An 18,018-nucleotide genomic window follows, 5' to 3' on the forward strand; every position below is an offset into this window, starting at 1 on the left:
ACAAATCATCCTTTTATGATATGACAAATGTACAATTTGGCTTTCCTTTTTGGTTTATACACTGAAATTTTATTCAGTGCCTGCACAAATAGGTTTCCATGTTCTGCAATAGGACATATCACAGAAACATAGGAAAAGGAGGCAGCTGGCTGCAGCAGTAGAGGAGTTAATGGATATAACCACGACACCCTTCTCATGCTTGCAAAAACTTTAATACAGCAGTAGTTCTCAAGTAAAACTGAAAGGAAGGGAAACCTTTAATTAGTTTGAATTTACTTACTTTAAAAAAATTGTCTCTGCTTGGTGTTCCTTCCTAAGAAAAAGACTAACATCAGCATCATCTTGTGAATAATTGGGTTTGGTCCCATTCCTGGTTTTCAGCTAGCTGGAGTACAGTTTAGGCTGCTGTTTATTTGACTTTCCTCCCGCAGGACCACTCTTCTGTAGGAGAATTAAAGCTATGCAATGCTTACACAGACATTTCTTGTACTTCTGATAGAGAACAAGACCTGTTCTAAGTAAACACTAATAATAGACAGCACTGAAAGTAGCTGCTGGGGGTTCACATGCCTGAGAGACATAATACTAAAGGCAAAGTCACTGCTGAAAGGAGCAGATAGATTGTGTTTGCTATCACAGATATCTACTGTGTTTCAGCCATCGTGCCACTTGGGTAAAGTGGGACTTTGAGAGCAAAAGTCTAATTAAAATAAGTGGGCGTTATATAACCATGCTTGGAAGGCACATTTTCTGCAATATTCCTTAGTGACTTGGAGCTGCCTTTCTTTAAAGCATTTATACAGCTCTAGCAATTTAATGGTTGGGAGATAAGAAAATAAATTAAAATTTGTATGTGGCAGTCAAATTAATTTCAGAGGTATATGTTAGTTTTAGCATTTAAGATATATAAACACGTCACGGCCCATATAAATGTTAAGGTCTCAATTTTTCAGGGAAGGTTGGACAGAACACATCACGCAACTGCTTTTTAGAAGACATCATCATGCTACAGAAATGTCCTATATACAAATGTCATTTTTCAGGAATGCCTCAGCTCCACTGGCTTATCCGTCATGGTTAGGACTGCATTGGTGAGGTTACAGGGGTGCATCTGGCCCAGGGAGTGGATTTACCCCTCAGCATGTGCACATGTGTGTGTGTGTTTTAATTGTTTGTCTCTGTTGCTTTCATGGTTTTCTTCCTCACCTCATTTACTTTATTGACCTTGTCTTTCCTCCTTTTTTTGTCTTTCCTGATTACTTCTAAATTAGCACCAGGATGGGCCCCTTTCCGCTGAGTAAAACAGCCAAACTTTGCAAAGGGAAGATACTCTGGTCAAAAGCAACAGGCAAAATTGCTAGGTGGGTCCATCTTAGATGTCACAGGTTTGGTGGTAATTTGTGATGCTGTTACTGAGCCCAGGTAACAGTGCAGCCACTATGCACAGCCAGCACTTCTCTAAATTAGGAACAATGTAAGGTGAAAAGATACTTAAGCTCATTTAATATGTCTGAGCCTGGTTTGCCTCACTGCTTTCTTAAGGGCTGCTGCACAATATTCAGGTAGTCTCCAGCAAGGAGGAGCCTTCTGCAATCAATAAACACCTTATGGGAGGGGAAATACATCAACTGTTAAAACCAGCCTCAAATTAATTTCACTGGATAAATAAATTCTGCCAAGTTCTTTTAATCCTCACAAACCACTTTTATCTATCCTTAATTTATGGATCTACTTTTAAAAATGTAAACAACTTTCAAATAAGATTTTAAGGCATTTGAATATCATTCTTGTCATGTTTGATACTTTCTTATTTCACTTCCAAAGAATTCTGTGATGATTAATTCATGCATTATATGGCACCATGTGTAATGCTCCCTTGTGACAATAACTCAAATTGTTATTTTCATACCATCTTCTTCTGTCTTGCTCTTGTTTTATTTTCACTCCAGTGTAACTAGAATATCTATATGAACAGAAACATTTTCAAGAACATATTTCTGGCTCCTTTTGCCCAACTGACTGGCAGCTCACATAGGCTAGGGCATTGGCTAAGTGAAAGTATCCCTTTACTACAGCTTTGCTTCCAGTTGCTACAGAGCTCGCTTTCCCAGGAATTCTGCTGGACCTTCCTCTGCAGAGCACAGGCACTCATCAAAACAGCAGCTCATCACAAGTTGTTCATAAAAATACTCTAAACAGATTTGTGGGGTATTTTTTTGTTCTTGTATTTCTGACAGGCGTCAATGAGTTATACGTGAACTCTTCAAGTGACTGGTTAGCCAATAAGGCATACAGCTAGCACTCAGTTGAAGTAAGCAAGGCGTGAGCTCATATCTTTACAACTTCTTTTAAACAGCAGCATAGTTTCATGGGTTGAACTATTACCGAGTATCACCAATACCACTCAAAAGAAGATGCAACATTATTAAACCTTCATTCTGGATATCAATAGAGAAACAGAGCTCCTGGGAGTAATTGATCATGGGTGGAAGTAATTTGTTAGAACATTAATTACTCTTAACATGAATAAAGATGCAGACAGCTGCATTTTATTTTAGCATTTGAGTAGAAGAAATAGAGCTAAAGCTGTGAAGTCCCATAATTCTGACAGTGATATGAGAACACAAACATAACATGCATAAAATCCTGCAAGGGGAAACGTTGAAAAATTTAGGAGGAAAGAAATTGACAGCAAAATACATGCAATCAAGGGCAATTTGAGGCTTGCCTTGCATTTTAGATATCCCCAGTCACTTCAATAGTAACCTGTTACGTTCACCAACTCCGTATCCCAAACCTATCTAGATAATGGTAAGAAAATTCAGGAGAGAAAAATCCAGCTATCAGGAGTAGGCACAGATTGAGTACTTATATTCCACAAAGCATTATACACACAAGTGTCCCTACAAAGCAAAACCCAGTATGAAAACAGCAAGGTCAATGCAAACAGACACATGAGGTGAATGACTTTTCTGAACCTATTCGGCCATGGCTGGCTCTAGGAAACTCTATCATCCCGTAACAAGAAATATAGTCTAAAAGGATTTATTAAGAGTATTAAGACCACCTCCTTAAGAGAGCAGGACTGTTCTCAAAATGCGCTGAGCAGCAATTTTTAGCTTAGCATGAAACAATGGCTTTTCTGTTCCTTACTCTGAAACATATCCAAGCTTGAGGTTCAGTATTCAGTGCCCTTTGCTGTTCTTCACTTACAGATTCTATACACACAATAGAAAACCATAATTTACATTAGCTGATCATATAGCAGTGTGTGCTCATTCAGTAAAATGTTTTCTTATCTGCATTTAGGGGCTATACAGATGCAGCCTCAATAGCTGCCAGACATTAGCATGGAAAAGGCCTTAGTCTTTTACATCACAACCTGATCACCTCTTCTTTTATCCTATTACTCCTACAGACACAGCACCCTGAGTCTCCACACAGACTCTTCCTCCTTGCTGTCAAGGTCACTTACGGACATTTGTAGATATTCACCTATCCTCAGTCAGTAAACTGAAAGACATTTCACTTTCTTTTGTACTTCTTCATCTAATAATGTTTCCCTCTGAATTGCCTCCATTTCACTGCACTGTTAATTAGCTTTTATGCATTACCAGAGATGGATGCATCTCAGCAGTGACTTAAGTGATTTCTTTATAGCTTGTGTTCCAGTTTCCATTCGTAAGACACTTCAGCTTATATTAGTCAAATTGTTTCCTCCTTATATTACTTTAGCATTTACATAATATCTCTCGTTCTAAAGTAAAAAAGGGCAGAACAACTGAGGATGTAAAAGTCCAGATACTCATGTGTCTTTGCCTGAAATAGTCTAGCTGGCCAGGACAATGCAGCATTTTCCATGTTTGTCAGTGCACTATTTTCTACATGCCATTTGGAGTATTAAACAAGAATAGCTGAATCTTGACTTACATACTAATATAATGGGGCCTTAGTTGTTTAGAAATGTTGTTTTAATCCAAAGTTTCATATTAAAAAAAAACCAAAACAAACAAACAACCAAAAACCAAAACATCCCAAACCTATACAATACCTACATAAGACAGTCATGTGTCACCGTAGCAAGGATTTCTTTACAGACTGTAAATAGCACACCCTTTGAGGCACGTTTTAAGGACATACTTATAGCTCTTCCTATTTTTATCATCCAATTATTAGAAAAACAATTTGCATTGGTAAACAGTTCATATAGTGTCTGAAAGTCTTAGCATTACAATGAACATGGCTATAGAATTATTTAGCTAGGTAGCACCAGAATGCATCTGACTTACACAAATGTTGAATCATTTAGAGGTTCAAAGCAGAGGTTTCCCAAACTGGCAGTCTACAGATTCCTGTCAGTGGTCTGCATCTGAAGGTTTATAGATGTCTGGTTACATGGTGCTCATTCCCTAATGATAGTGGGGAGAGAAGAGATGAAGAACAAACATTGATCAAGAAAAAATATTTCAGTTTCTCAGTACCAGTAAAACATTTTTTGCCAAAGACTGTAGCCCTACAGTTTCTCCTAATAACTTTTGCATTTGATGATGATTTTGTCAAAGAGATTGTTTATACTGAAGTTTTATCTTTCAGACCGATTTTCTTTTCCAATCCATCCATTTCTGAGAAAAAGACTAGAGACAATATTATTTGTAAGATATTTTTAACAGCCAAAACGTGCTAAAATTAAGTTCATGAATACATTCAAGAATACTGGTTTATTAAAACACAAAAAAACATTTTCAATATCACAAAATGGAGACTCAGTTGCTCAAAGATTATGAGTAACTCCAAACTTTCACAGGTCTAATGAAAAACTGCTCTAAGTGTATTAGTTATCCAAGTACTACAACTTGCACTGCAGGATATAAAAGACTTATGTCAGTAGAGATTTAAGTTCACGGAAGTAGAACGATACTTAATAGTTAGTGAACTGCACTGGAATATTCCTTAAAGCAAATTTTCTTCTATGTCTGTGTTACAATGCATTTTATTTCATCCAATCCATGTGAAAACTGCAAATTCTTAAACAAGTTAGGTGTTTACTGCTACCCCAAAATTCAAGTAAAACTTGTGAGTGTCCACATCCAGGCCTATGGTTCATAGAGCAAACTGGTTTCAGAAAAGCAAGAAATTCTGATGATTACTAGTTAGGCCTAAATTTATAAGCCAGGGGTCCTCAAACTACGGCCCGCGGGCTGGACACGGCCCCCCAGGGTCCTCAATCCGGCCCCTGGTATTTACAGAACCCCCCCGCCGGGGGTTGGGGGGGGAAACCAAGCAGCCGCAGATGGCTGCCTGCCACTGCATCAGCGCACCGGCCCCCTGGTTACAAAGTTTGAGGACCCCTGTTATAAGCAATCATGAAAAAGAATAGCTCTAATGAAAACAATAACTTCAGTAGGGAAAGCCTTTCCAGAAATGTAATTTTGGATACTGAAATACACTTTAGTGAGAAGCAACTTGCATGAGAGATACTGCAATTTCTTTCTAATACCTCTGTTTTGGTTTTCACCTGGTGAGACACCAATGAACATGGAAACAAGAATTATTATTGGCTTCCTGTATTTCTGGTCTCTCAATATTTTTTTCCTTTCAAACATGTAATGCCACAATTGCATTCTCTGAATATTTTCAGAGATCATAGAGCTCCTGCAATCTGTTTTATACTGTTTGTGCCAGGCAATAACGAAAAAGAACAAAAACAGTCTAATGCGTGGAGAGATGTTGTGAGCATAGCTTCCTAGCCACATGCACATAATCAGAATTTGCAGTGCTATCTATGAAGCATCCCACTAATCTAATGCTTGGGAAAGTATTAAAAGCTTGAGTTAACCATCAGTCTTTTGTCTGAGTTTACCACAGACTTTCTATTTCCTCCAGTTACCTTGATGTCCACAGGAGAAAAACTTGTATTCAATTATCCCCTACCCATTTTTCAGGCTGCTGAGACTGCTGCAGCTCTTGCCTAACATACAGTAGGATCAGGTAAGTCAAACCTTGTGAAATTGCAGTTTTCTGCCAAGTTCAATGGATGACATGATTCCTTTTCAGAGCAAATAATTCTGCCTTCCCTAACCTATGAATTTCCTTTCTGTTGTCTGTCACTATGCTTTTCACATATATCACACTTATCCATGTACGCTTTCACTTAAGCACACTGTCCTGAGCAACCAGTATATGTCCTGCTTCAACCTCACTGTACCTTGTTATGTTAAAAATATCCCTATTCCATGTTGTCAGGACATGTGTTGGGACTACTGCTCCCACTGTAACTCCAAACCTGGTTTAGTACACACAGCTCTCCCTTCTGCCACCTCCAAAAACCCAGCACGTTCCTAATGCTATTTTATGCTGCCACAAGAACTTGTGCAGCCCCACATCAAACCATGTTAGGGAACTGAAGCAGGTTAAAACTTAGCAAGCAAAAAAGCAGCAAGCCTCTTTCTTCAGTAGTGCTGCATTATGCCATCTTCAAGTACTTGTATTACTATGGGATCAGTATTAAGAACTCCAGCTTCAAAAAGTATGAGCAGCCCTGAAGTATGAACAATTAATATTCTAAATATCCCTCAACATACTGATTTTGTTAGAGATCAGTGTCTGAAGCAGGAAAGCTTTATCCTTCCTAGCTTCAGTTTTTCTGCCCGCAGGCTGATTTTTAACTCCCAGGACATGCTTGGGAAGTGTTACAGCTTGTTAGCTCTAGAGCTAGAGACCTGTCCTCTGACATCTCCTTCTCCAAAGGGGCAGGTGACGTGTCAGAGACCTGGGATCTTTGGTTCAGCTTAAGTTGAAACACCTCTGCATATTCTACCATGGTTTCTCAAACTGATCAACATGTTTTACTTTCCTATGTATCCCTTACATTGTCTGTTCATTTTCTGTGAGCTAAAATTTTTAAACATTGTCAAGATGGGCAGGCATCACAGGACATTTTGTCTTTGGAGACTGGTGTGAATGGACAGAAGAGACACATATATTGTGGTCTTTCCATTGACTTTTTTTTCTTGAACGTTTTAGTCTCCTAGTTTAAATAGACAGATAGGTAATTCAAACTTAGGGTATGTCTGTTGTCTCACAGGAAATACATGATCATCATCACTCTAAATATTCTTCTCACATGTAGTGATCCACACCAGGCCTTACACTTTGGAAGGTTTGCATATTGAAAAATTAATTAACAGATATAGTCCATTTCCATATGTCTTCCTCTAAAGATTACCGCAACAACATTTCCTGAATATCCTTTAACAATTTAATTGCAGCCTGGCAGTGGTATCATGACAAATAAATTTAAGTGACATACAGGTTGCAGTGGCAGAATACAAAGTATAATAAAGCAATGTACTTCTTAGGGAGATGTGACATGAAAAACATTGACCTGTGGTCCTAAGTCATTTTCATAAGACAAAAGCTTTCTTGGTAATAAAAACAAATCAGTCAATGTTCTGAAAGACTAATATAATAAACCATCAGGGAAGCTATTCAGCTGTGTTAACTCCATTTAGCGAAACAGGAGTCATTATTATTCCACCTTTGTACTTAAAGCTTGGTGATAACATTGGCTGCGCTACGACAAAGGATCCTTGACTAATGGGAGATACCTCCAGAAATGGCAGTAGGACTCAGCTTAGAAACATATGCTGCCTTGCTGGTCATATTAAACACAGCCAACCTGACATTAGGAACACAGGGCTGGACTTAAATGACAGGACAGAATATTAATTGCAACGAAGCTGAAGATAGTGCAATGGCCCTGCATGAAATATTGCCAACTCAGAGACAGGTTACATTGACAAGCAACTAGAACATGAGGCGGATGAAAAAGGGGTCAGGAGTGCAATATTTCACATGGGAAGGGAAAAAAACGGGGGTGGCGGTGGGAAAGGTGCCTTCAATCCATGAATCCCAAACTGATTCTCAACAAACGGATACTATGTTGATTTGCAAGAGAAACAAAGATGTGCCTCAGTTTATTTTGTAAAGAACCGGTATTGCTATGCACACTGAGGTTGGGAGAAATTAAGTGATTTACAAGAAGTTTGTGATGCAGGTAAAAAAGCATCTCAGGCTATGACTATAAACTGTGCTTTTAAAGTGTAAGCTCATCCTTCCACATACGCTCAGCAGCCACCATTTCCTGAGGAGCTGAAATGTCATAATGATTCTTTTCTTTATCAGCCTCACTCTCATTTGCAAGTATCTTTGCCATTCTGGTTCCTAAACAAGATGGTATTTGGAAATATCAAGGCACCAGGGAAGAAGTCATTGAAGTATTTCTGGTGTGAACTGGAAATAACCTGCTGGAAATTTTTGAAGAGACCCAGGAGACCTCCTTTTTAACACTCCTTTCCTCATCTGGCAGTGATTTTTGGAGACTTTACACACTTAAACCATTTCTGTCCTAACCTATACTCAAACAACTCCATTAAACCCAGTCAGGATTTTGTCCAATTGCACAGGGTCCAGTCAAATAAACACAAAAGTTGTCAGCTGCGTCTCTATGGAACATACCACAGAATACCAAGGACTTATACCCTCCCTGAGAAGGGGATAAATGGACATGCAGAGCTTAATAGAAGGGTAGAGAAAAGGAGGTAAATAAAAGAGCAGATTAATCACAAGCAAAGATATGCAACATCTCTGCATGATTAGCAAAATATAAGGTAGCCAGTCTATGACTGCAAGGGCTGCATAGAATAAGACAGGAAGTGTTTGAAAGTTCGGCAGAAATTCAGAAGAGTTGTTCCTGCTGATGGAACGTGAACAGCTCACTATGATGGGCATAATACTAAGAGATCCCACTTGAATTCAGGTCTACGAGGCACTGCACAAGCAAACTGGTAGACAATTTCATGCCCTATCAACTTAAGGTATTGTATGATATGTGTAGAAAATGAAACTGAACTGATTAAAAAAATTAGTCAATGCCCCTGTTCCTAAGTGTAAAACTAGTTTACAAATAAGTCTGCTAAGAACATCAGCAGATGCCACATCAAAATACATCACGATAAGAAAATCAAGGACTTCACCCCCACAGAAGACAAAGCACTCAAGTATCCTGGACTTTGGGAAAAAATCCTGTCTCAACAAAGATGAAGAAATTTCTAGCCATCTTTATCTGACAGTAATATTTAATTGTGACTCCTCTTTAAAGTCTAAATGGTGTTTCAAGGGGAAATTTTAAATACTCTAGTATTTTTTTGATTTCACACATCTTAAGATACAAAATTAAATTTCCAGTTCAAAACTGAATGCACAGAATCCAGATAACAACTGCAGTTTCAATTCCCCAGCAAGAATGAGTATCAAAAAAAAATTGTATGATTGCAAAAGAAGTTTGCTTCAAGAATTTATCACTCATGCTAGTTATTACAGTATTTTGTATACTTAGATCAGTTACTACCACTTGGATATGTTTAAAAGATCTTATGCTTGTTTACAGTAATTAATCAACCACTCATGAAACATGCATGTCATTAACTTCCTTATGATCATTTAACATTCAAAGGGACTTTCAAAGGAACTCTTAGGATTTACAAAAATAGCAAATCAGCCTTATTTTTTAAGCCTCAACTTGTGCAGTTGAAATAAAATTTAAAAAAGAATAAATATTACATTTTGTCTGACCTTTGTAAGAGCCTAGTTGAATGCGTTTGTCCCTTACAATCACCTTTAGATGAGCTTCTTCTATTTCAGGCTTAGACACAAATACCACAGCATGATGACAGAGAGCAGCACAGGAACATCTGCCATTCCTCAGCCTACATCCCATGCTGTGTAAGTTCAGCACAAAAGCTCTCATTAAGAAAGATGGAATACAAAGATATTACTGTATTTCATAGAGGCCAGTTGGCTGGGTCGCTCAAAATTATACAGCCTGTATAAACTCCCTGTGGGGTCGCTGTTGTGGTTTCTCTCACTAAGGAAATAAGGTGGTGTGACTCCTTCCCAAAGGTCAGCCCTGCATCCTGTTTCTCCTGCAGAAGCAAAACCAGCAAGCTTGGTTCCCCAGGGCTCATTCTTTCACTGTACAACATCATATCACATATCCTTTCTACTTATCCCTTTCTTCCCCATGGCAGGAGCAGCCCCAAGCTCAGTCTTTGGGGCAGCAAAATTTGATTTTGCTTACAGTGCTGAGAAACCTTGAATCAGCTTCATTTAGAAAGATTACACTTGCTCCAAAGTGAGCAAAAAAGTGTGTGATCAGACACAATATTTCTCTACTCTCCAAAATGAAAAATATAAATGTAAACATTAAGTAGACCTCCTATTTTAGCACTGTCATAATAACTTAGCGAAACTGCATAGACAAACTGAATGTAGACTCACAGTGAATCACTTTGCTCTGAAAGGATTTATTCTCTTTTGGTACCAGCTGAATTCGTCTTGAATGGAAGAACTAGCAAAAAGATCTCATAAAGTCAGGTAATCAGAAATAAACTTTGCAAGATAAAGCAGATGAATACTTGTCTTGCCTTTTCATTGATTTAGCTTTAACTTCTACACAGACCTCTGCAAAACCTCAGAAAATTCAGGCAAGGGTGGTATAGCACGTGACCCCATTCAGGGAGTACAAGGATTGCAATGCGTTCAAGAGTCTCAATTCCCCAGTCTCCTACATGATTTGCAGATAGGGAGAGGAGCAATGGGACATCCTCTCACTGGGCATTAGCTCCTCCTGGAAGGTGAATCACAGGACCGTGGCCCCAGTCACAGTCATTCTACAGAGATGACTTCCATTGCTTCTCCAAAAACATTCCTCCTTGTCATACATAACCTTTTGTAAGAATACACAAGTGAGTTAATCAAAACTACCCATAGGTATAGCATAGGCCCTCTGGACCCTCATGAAGTACAACAGGAAAGAAATCGCCACTGTCATAATTTATAGATGTATCTAACGTACATTCCAACAGCAGGAGAGTTCTGATCTCTGCACCACAATATTCTTCATGCCCAGGGCAAAGCAACAGTGTCCTTATGCCCTAGGATGGGAGCCATATGACTGCTTCAGCCTGGCCTACTTTATGCCCAAATCCAAAAGATGCAATTTTATTTTGCTCTGATTCAAACACTACAAAAACTTTTTTTTTTTTTTAAGAAAAAAAAATAAATTAAAAATCCATCTTAGATATTCTGTGGAATATTTTGAGCCAATACCAGCCTGACTGTATCTCTTTCCAGAGGTGTTTTTGAGTTGTTTTGAATTGTCCGTGTTATAGAGGGGATGACTGTTTACAGGGTATTATGTATATAGGCACTTTTGCTCTTTTAGTCTTAGCTCTGTGAACAGGGTTAGCCCTAAGGCAAAGCCTAAGGCAGAAAGAGAAATGCGTTTTTTAAAGGCTGTTTGTTAATTGAGCCCTAAACTGCTTCCTGTTCCTTGCCAGTTTTATCCTAACATAGGAACAAATCAATGTTAAGGCACTCTGCCATATGCTGGGCAATTCAGACCACTCTAAGCTTCCTCCCACTTCCTTGGCAGCTGAGATGTCTCAGTACTATCCAAATTTTGCTCAGCATCTAACAGAATTCAGCCCTAAATAGGCTGCAATCTGCATATGAATATTTTAATTACATGCTGTTACGCAGGATGAAAACAACCAGCAAAGCACAGACAGCTCAACTAAGAACTTAGAAACTGTGACAGCAACAGTTTTATAATTTCAGCCTGTTTATTATGTTTTGGGCACCTGTCTCTAAAGGGTTGTGACTGAGAACACTACCAGATAGTTGCCTTCTTTGCAAAAGAAAGGTGGCATGAGTCTTACCAGAACTTTGCTTCCCTCCTGCACCCAATGCAGAAAATTATGAGACAATGAAGAGGTTTCTTAGACTACAAGCCTGAGATTCACCCTTTTCCTGAAGGATGTTGGATTGAAGGAGGATCCGTAGCTTTCATGACAGAAAGAGGCTCTATCTAGCAGCAAGTGAAGTAGGAAGGCAGAGAAGTTGTTGAATGCCAGCCAGGCTCTGCTCTCAGACCTGCATCAAAGGTACTGGAATGACACGAGGGAGCCAATTCTTGCCTTCTTTCCATGGTGACACTGCACAGCACAAAAAAGACAGGCTCTTCTGGGGATGGAGCTAGCTCCCAAAAGCAGAAACTCTCCAGGCACCATCATCTAGCATTTCACTTCCCCTCTAGGACACTGTGATTCACTATCTAGATCAACAGACAGCTTTCAGATTTTCTTTTGACAAGTGGTGCAGTGGCTTTTAGCAACTAGCATCTCCTTTGCCACTCTTACTGTCTTCTTACCCATTGGTGTCCATGCTGCTACAGTGCCCTATTGATTGACGTCTTGCATGTTAAAAAAAGAATTTCAATCTTCCCATTTCATTAAATGTGGAGTTTTCAATATACTCCCAAGATTTTTGGGTGCCATTACAGCTTCTAATGCAGTTTGAATACAGATTTTTCCCAGTTGCATACTCCTGCCCTGGAGTTGTTCAGCATCCCAGAGTTACTACTTTAGCAGCTCCATTTCAGCAGTGTCTGGTCGTCATCTGAGGGTCGTCATCTGAGAAAAGCTGTCTCTGCAGTGGACAGGAGCCCAGGGTGATGTCTGCAGCCACTACCAACTAACGCTTGTGCCTGTTATTTCAGTGCCAGTATTACCAAGGTTCCAGCATTTGGGAGCTATTCATGTATTGTAATGGGTAGAGTGTAAGTATTTAATAGGTAGATTCAATGCCAGTCTACCTTCTGCTCTTGTCAAGCAGGCTTTGTGGCTTCTCCCGCTTCTGCACTGGTAGAATTTGGCCTTTGCCACAGAGTTGGACTTGAAATTTATTTTCATGGTCATGAAGATGAATTACATGTAAGCAGTTTTAATGGTCGTTCTAAGTGACCAGGAAGCTGAAGTATTATCTCCAGAAACAGATCAAAGCTTACAAACAGGTGAAATCTGAAGTCCAGTGTCAGCTGTTGGTGCCAGCATAGAAAGACAGTGTTGAGGGTGCAGCTGTAAACAACAGGACACATCAGACAGCCAAGCAGAAGGGGTGCAGGCAGAGGCAACGCAGCCCAGAAAGGAGCCAATGGGATGTCAACAACCAGAAGATGAAAAAAGAGCCAGGAATAAATAGCATGGAGGAGCTTTGTTGAACAGGCACAGCCTAAGGCATAAATGTGAGAGAGAGGTAGTTATGGGGCATCTACACGGACATTTCAGCTGCAATAAGACACAAAGGGATGGTGAGGCTGTTGGGATGAAAATGAAGTGAGTGACCCTGGCAGAGAGGTCCCTGTACTGTGGGTAAATGGCCTCTAAGAAATAGCTTGACTGAACAGCTGTCCAAATACCTTGGCTCAACAGAGAAGTTCGGTAATCCAGCCTAAAAGACATTTTCAATATTTTCTCCTTGAGTTTCACTTTGCAGAAATTTATATGTATTTTTTTTTAAGCAACCTTCATCTCTTTACCAGCCTACTGAACAGCCAGGCAAAGCTGGGAAATAAGCCTGTTTGGAACAACAAACATGATTTAGAGGGAGAGGGAGAGAGAGAACTGCTTGGCTAGTTTTCCTTGTCTTTATTTTTAACTTAGCAATGAAAGGGAAGGAAAGTTTCTTCTAACAAAAACATTCATGCCTTTCAGAGCCATTATCACCTCATGAAACAGAGCCAGAGCATAGGTAAAAGCTGCCAGTTCCCTCAAAAGAAAAGGAATCTGACACTGCCATGACATTTCCAGTTTAACATTGACCTCCTACTTCCCCACTACTGAAAGGTTCATCAGTTTCCAGAAGCTTTTAAGAGCCTGGGGCAATGAAATTAAATGAAAATAAAATACTATTTTTCCTCTCTAGATGTTCTACTTTATCTACAATCACACTTTTCTCTTAAAAGCCACTGTACTTTGCTATAAAAAAAAGTTCTAGGTTGCAAAACAAGATCAAAATTCCATCTTGTCCTGCAGACCTGGCCTGCTTTTCATCAAAATACTGCTGTATTTCCTAAAAGCTTTGATGAACCTGCTGAGGCACAAAGGTTGAGACAGAGACCAAGTGAATCTCAGTCTAGTACAGTTTATTGTTGCACTGAATAACCTGTGAAGGAATTTTGTTGAATTTTGCCGTAAGTTTGGTGCTCAACCATGTCCCTTATTCAAAGTACATTTCAGAATGTGTGAAGTCACAGACTTCTACGGTCGATTAGTTTTACTAGACTTTATGGCACACACACTGTCTCTATACAGAGACATAACAAGATCTAAAGAACTTCCAAACCTAATATAAATGTTATCAAGTATAGAAAGACAAGAGAGATTTGAATACTAGGATGCCTAACCCAGGGGATTATTTATAAGCCTGAACTGTCCCCAGAGTCATGGTAAATCTATGCCTGACAACCTTTACCATTATGAAGAATCATATCAACATCAATTTGACTCTTCCCGTCTTTGGATAATAAGTTTTCTCTGGCAACATCTTTGATGCCATAACAGTGTTTACATAGGTCCTTGGTACTGTTCGAGACAAAACCTACTAAAACGTTTCAAGAGGTGGGTGTTTGAAATTATAATAAATAGCAATAGGTGGCCATGACATGAGTGCATAGCTGAATTCATTTTAAGGACGCTGTCTTCAGGATGTCAGCGTTCAGCCTCTTGAGCAAACCACCTCCTTTGTCCTCACTCTAGGGCTATCACTTAAGCTTTCATATTTGTCACCACTAGTAATCAAAAATCATCTAGTACAGTCACAGACAAGCAGAATTCCTCTCTGGATTCAGAAGTGTTTGCAGTCCTCACCAAGAAAGGCATCCCCCTCCTGATTTAGCACCAAGTTGCAAAATAAACAGTCAGGCAGAAATTACATTTCTCAGCTTGGGCACTGCAAACAAAACCCAAACCAGTGAGTGTTTGTTGGAATGTCTATTGGCAAATAGTGACTTCTCACCAACGGGCTATTCATGAACACACGTGGATACCTGCGGATCATTGTTTGTTAAATCTCCTTAATAACTGTGCTATGTTACGTAGAGATTGTTGACAGGTTCCCTAGTGGCAATAAGTGATGACATAAGCGTTCATTGGAAGTGGCTTGAAAATTAAAATTGTGACATATATTAATCTTCCAAAAAGCGCAACTGGTAACAGCACATATAGTCATAGAATAGTTTGAGTTGGAAAGGACCTTAAAGATCATGCAGTTTCAACCCCCTGCTGTGGGCAGCAACACCTTCCACTAGACCAGGTTGCTCAAAGCCCCCGTCCAGCCTGGCCTGGAACACTTCCAGGGATGGGGCATCCACAGCTTCTCTGGGCAACATGTTCCAGTGCCTCGCCATCCTCACAGTGAAGAATTTCTTCCTTATATGTAATCTAAATCTGTCCTCTTTCAGTCCAAAAGCCATTTCCCCCTTGTCCTATCATTACACAGACTTGTAAAAAGCCCCTCTCCAGCTTTCTTGTAGGCCCCAGAGAGACTTCTCTTCTCCATGAACAATCCCATGTTATACTAATTAGAGCTATATTGTAAAGAATGGATTAGGCACACACCTTATTTTGGTTTTCTTTGAGGAGTTTTTTTGGCAGAACTATCTGAATACAGAACATTTCCAGTCTTGAAAAGTTGCCTAGACCTGAAGAAAAACAATCTAAACCTAGGTAGTTGCTCTGGGTTTGGCTGGGGTAGAATTAATTTTCTTCATAGTAGCTGGTAGGGGGCTATGTTTTAGAATTGTGCTGGAAACAGTGCTGATAATTCAGGGGCAGTTTTGTTATTGCTGAGCAGTGCTTACAGAGTCAAGGCCTCTTCGTCTTCTCATAGCACCCCGCCAGCAGCAGACTGGGGGTGCACAAGAAGCTGGGAGGCGACACAGCCAGGACAGCTGACCCCAGCTGACCAAAGGGATATTCCAGACCATACGACGTCATGCTCAGCGTATAAAGCAGGGGGAAGGAAGAGGGAGGGGAGGATGATCAGAGTTTGGCATTTGTCTTTGCAAGTAACTGTTTGCATGACAGAGCCCTGCTTTCCTGGAGATGGCTGAACACCTGCCTGCCCATGGGAAGTAGTGAATTAATTCCTTGTTTTGCATTGCTTGTATGTGTGAGTTTTGCTTTACCCGTTAAACTGCCTTTCTCTCAACCATGAAGTTTTCTCACTTTTACCTTTCCAATTCTTTCCCCCATCCCACCATGGGGGAGCAAGTGAGGGGCTGCGTCGGGCTTAGTTTCCTGTTGGGGTTAAACCACAACAGTAGTAAATAGGTATTCAGGACTGAAATCTCTCTATCAGCACATATATTCATAATCTTTTGATGATACAGTCAGCATGTTCTAGTGCTGGAAGTGAAGCTTGATCAGGTCTCCTCTTCATCACAACTTTTCAGTAACTACCTTATTCTCTTCTGTTTGGGGCTTATTTTGTACATTTGCATTGTATTCTTTTCAAATGACATCCAGCATCTTGCAACATATCCTTGTATTTCTCCATTAAGAATGTTGAAAATTAGAACTGTCAGTTAAAATATGTTTTAGAGTCAAGTTAACTGGTAATTACATTCGTAACAGGTCACAACTCACTGATCAATGTTATGGTCAATGAACCGTGAGCTCACTAGGTCCACAAGGAACAAGTCCCTAAACCCAGCATGTTCTGTATTCAGACTGAAAGCAAATGTGGAGGAAAGGACAGCACCCTGTTAATACCAGTTTCTCCATGATTATACTATGCTCAGTGTGTTCAAAAGGGAAATTGTTTCTAACACAAACAACATGATAACGAACTTCAGAAAAGAGGCATAGCTAAACCATACAAAAAACTTCCCATAAAGCTGCTCTGACTCAAAGTGAGGTGCAATGATCCATGTTCTTTGTTGAGGCCTTTTAGAAAAGCAAACCAAGAGGATATGCAAGCTTCCAGGCTGATCCTTACAAAAAGACCGGTAAGAAAGCACAACTAATTTTCAGATTATAACAACAGATTACAACGGCATATAATTCCTGTAAATTTGAAGAGAAGTCTGAGACAGAGAAGCTGAAGGAGAAAAGAAGCAGCGTCCAGTTCTCACCCTGTATTAACCCCTTTACTGACTTTCAGTTGCAGGAGACCTTGAACTCTCGAGAGGGATTTGCCTTACAGGGATGTCACCAGTATGTACACCTCTCTCTAAAAGTGTATCTTGAGTTAGTTGCCTTAAGCTCCCTAGAGGGAAGGAGTAAGTATTTTTAGGCAGGATTCACCCTACTTTGCACATCTGCTTTACAATACAAGAGAGTCACTCTTTACTCAAGACTCCTGTTCCTCTACATTGACTGTAAAGGGAATCTCAGTGATTCCACCCAGAAGCTGTACAGACCTCTAAGATTAAATATACAAAAGCTTGCCCCTGGGGTCTGTAGAAAAAGTTTGTATATTTTTCTGGCATGGAGAAAAGGGAAAGCTTTGCCAGAGGAGACTGAAGGAGTGTGTCACGAAAAGAACTACATAATTTTCTGTCTCGTGCCTGTGATCAAAGTGACACCTGGCTCACACCATACAATTTACCTGTTTGACACAAAGAACAGAGCTTCACTTCTTGTAAAGCCCAGATATTTGGTCCTTAAGACAGAAGTCTGAAATGGAAGGTTTTGGAAGGCTGAGAAGGGCAAATCTGAGACTGGCACTTCCCAGGCAAATACCATAACCTCTAGATAATCTCTTAAAGTGGTGATGGCAGGGACAGCACTGCTGGTCATGGAAATAGAAAAAGCCAATACTGATCAGGTTTTTCTGAAAGAACAAAAGCAAGGTCCTGGCCCATGAAACCTACAAGGATGGAGGCATCAGCACTCGAAATCAGGATAGATTTCAGAATGTCCCTGTACTTACTGTTACTACTGGGAATTTCTGCCAGTAGGTAAACAAACAACATAACCAAATTTTTATTTGCATCCTCTTTACTCCCCTACAGTATATTTAGGTATTCCCTTGAGTACATTATCAAATACACAGTAAGACTATAAGTGATGATAATGATGCGTGATGAGAGAAAACTGTGCTGGCAGGTGTCTA

At 39.8% G+C, this 18,018-nt stretch overlaps 1 long non-coding RNA gene across 2 annotated transcripts in view; it reads right to left on the bottom strand.

Moving 5' to 3' along the window:
* LOC119151815 overlaps positions 1-18,018 on the bottom strand; it is a 161,855-nt gene that overhangs the window by 60,915 nt on the left and 82,922 nt on the right. The window contains exon 3 of one of the 2 annotated variants that reach the window (XR_005105558.1): positions 4,290-4,409. The exons of the other annotated variant lie outside the window; for it this stretch is intronic. This is a non-coding gene — a long non-coding RNA (uncharacterized LOC119151815). The remainder of the gene's footprint in view (positions 1-4,289; positions 4,410-18,018) is intronic. 2 annotated transcript variants of the gene reach the window in all.

The sequence above is a fragment of the Falco rusticolus genome, chromosome 7 (genome assembly GCF_015220075.1).
Source record: "Falco rusticolus isolate bFalRus1 chromosome 7, bFalRus1.pri, whole genome shotgun sequence".
Classification (NCBI taxonomy): Eukaryota; Metazoa; Chordata; class Aves; order Falconiformes; family Falconidae; genus Falco; species Falco rusticolus.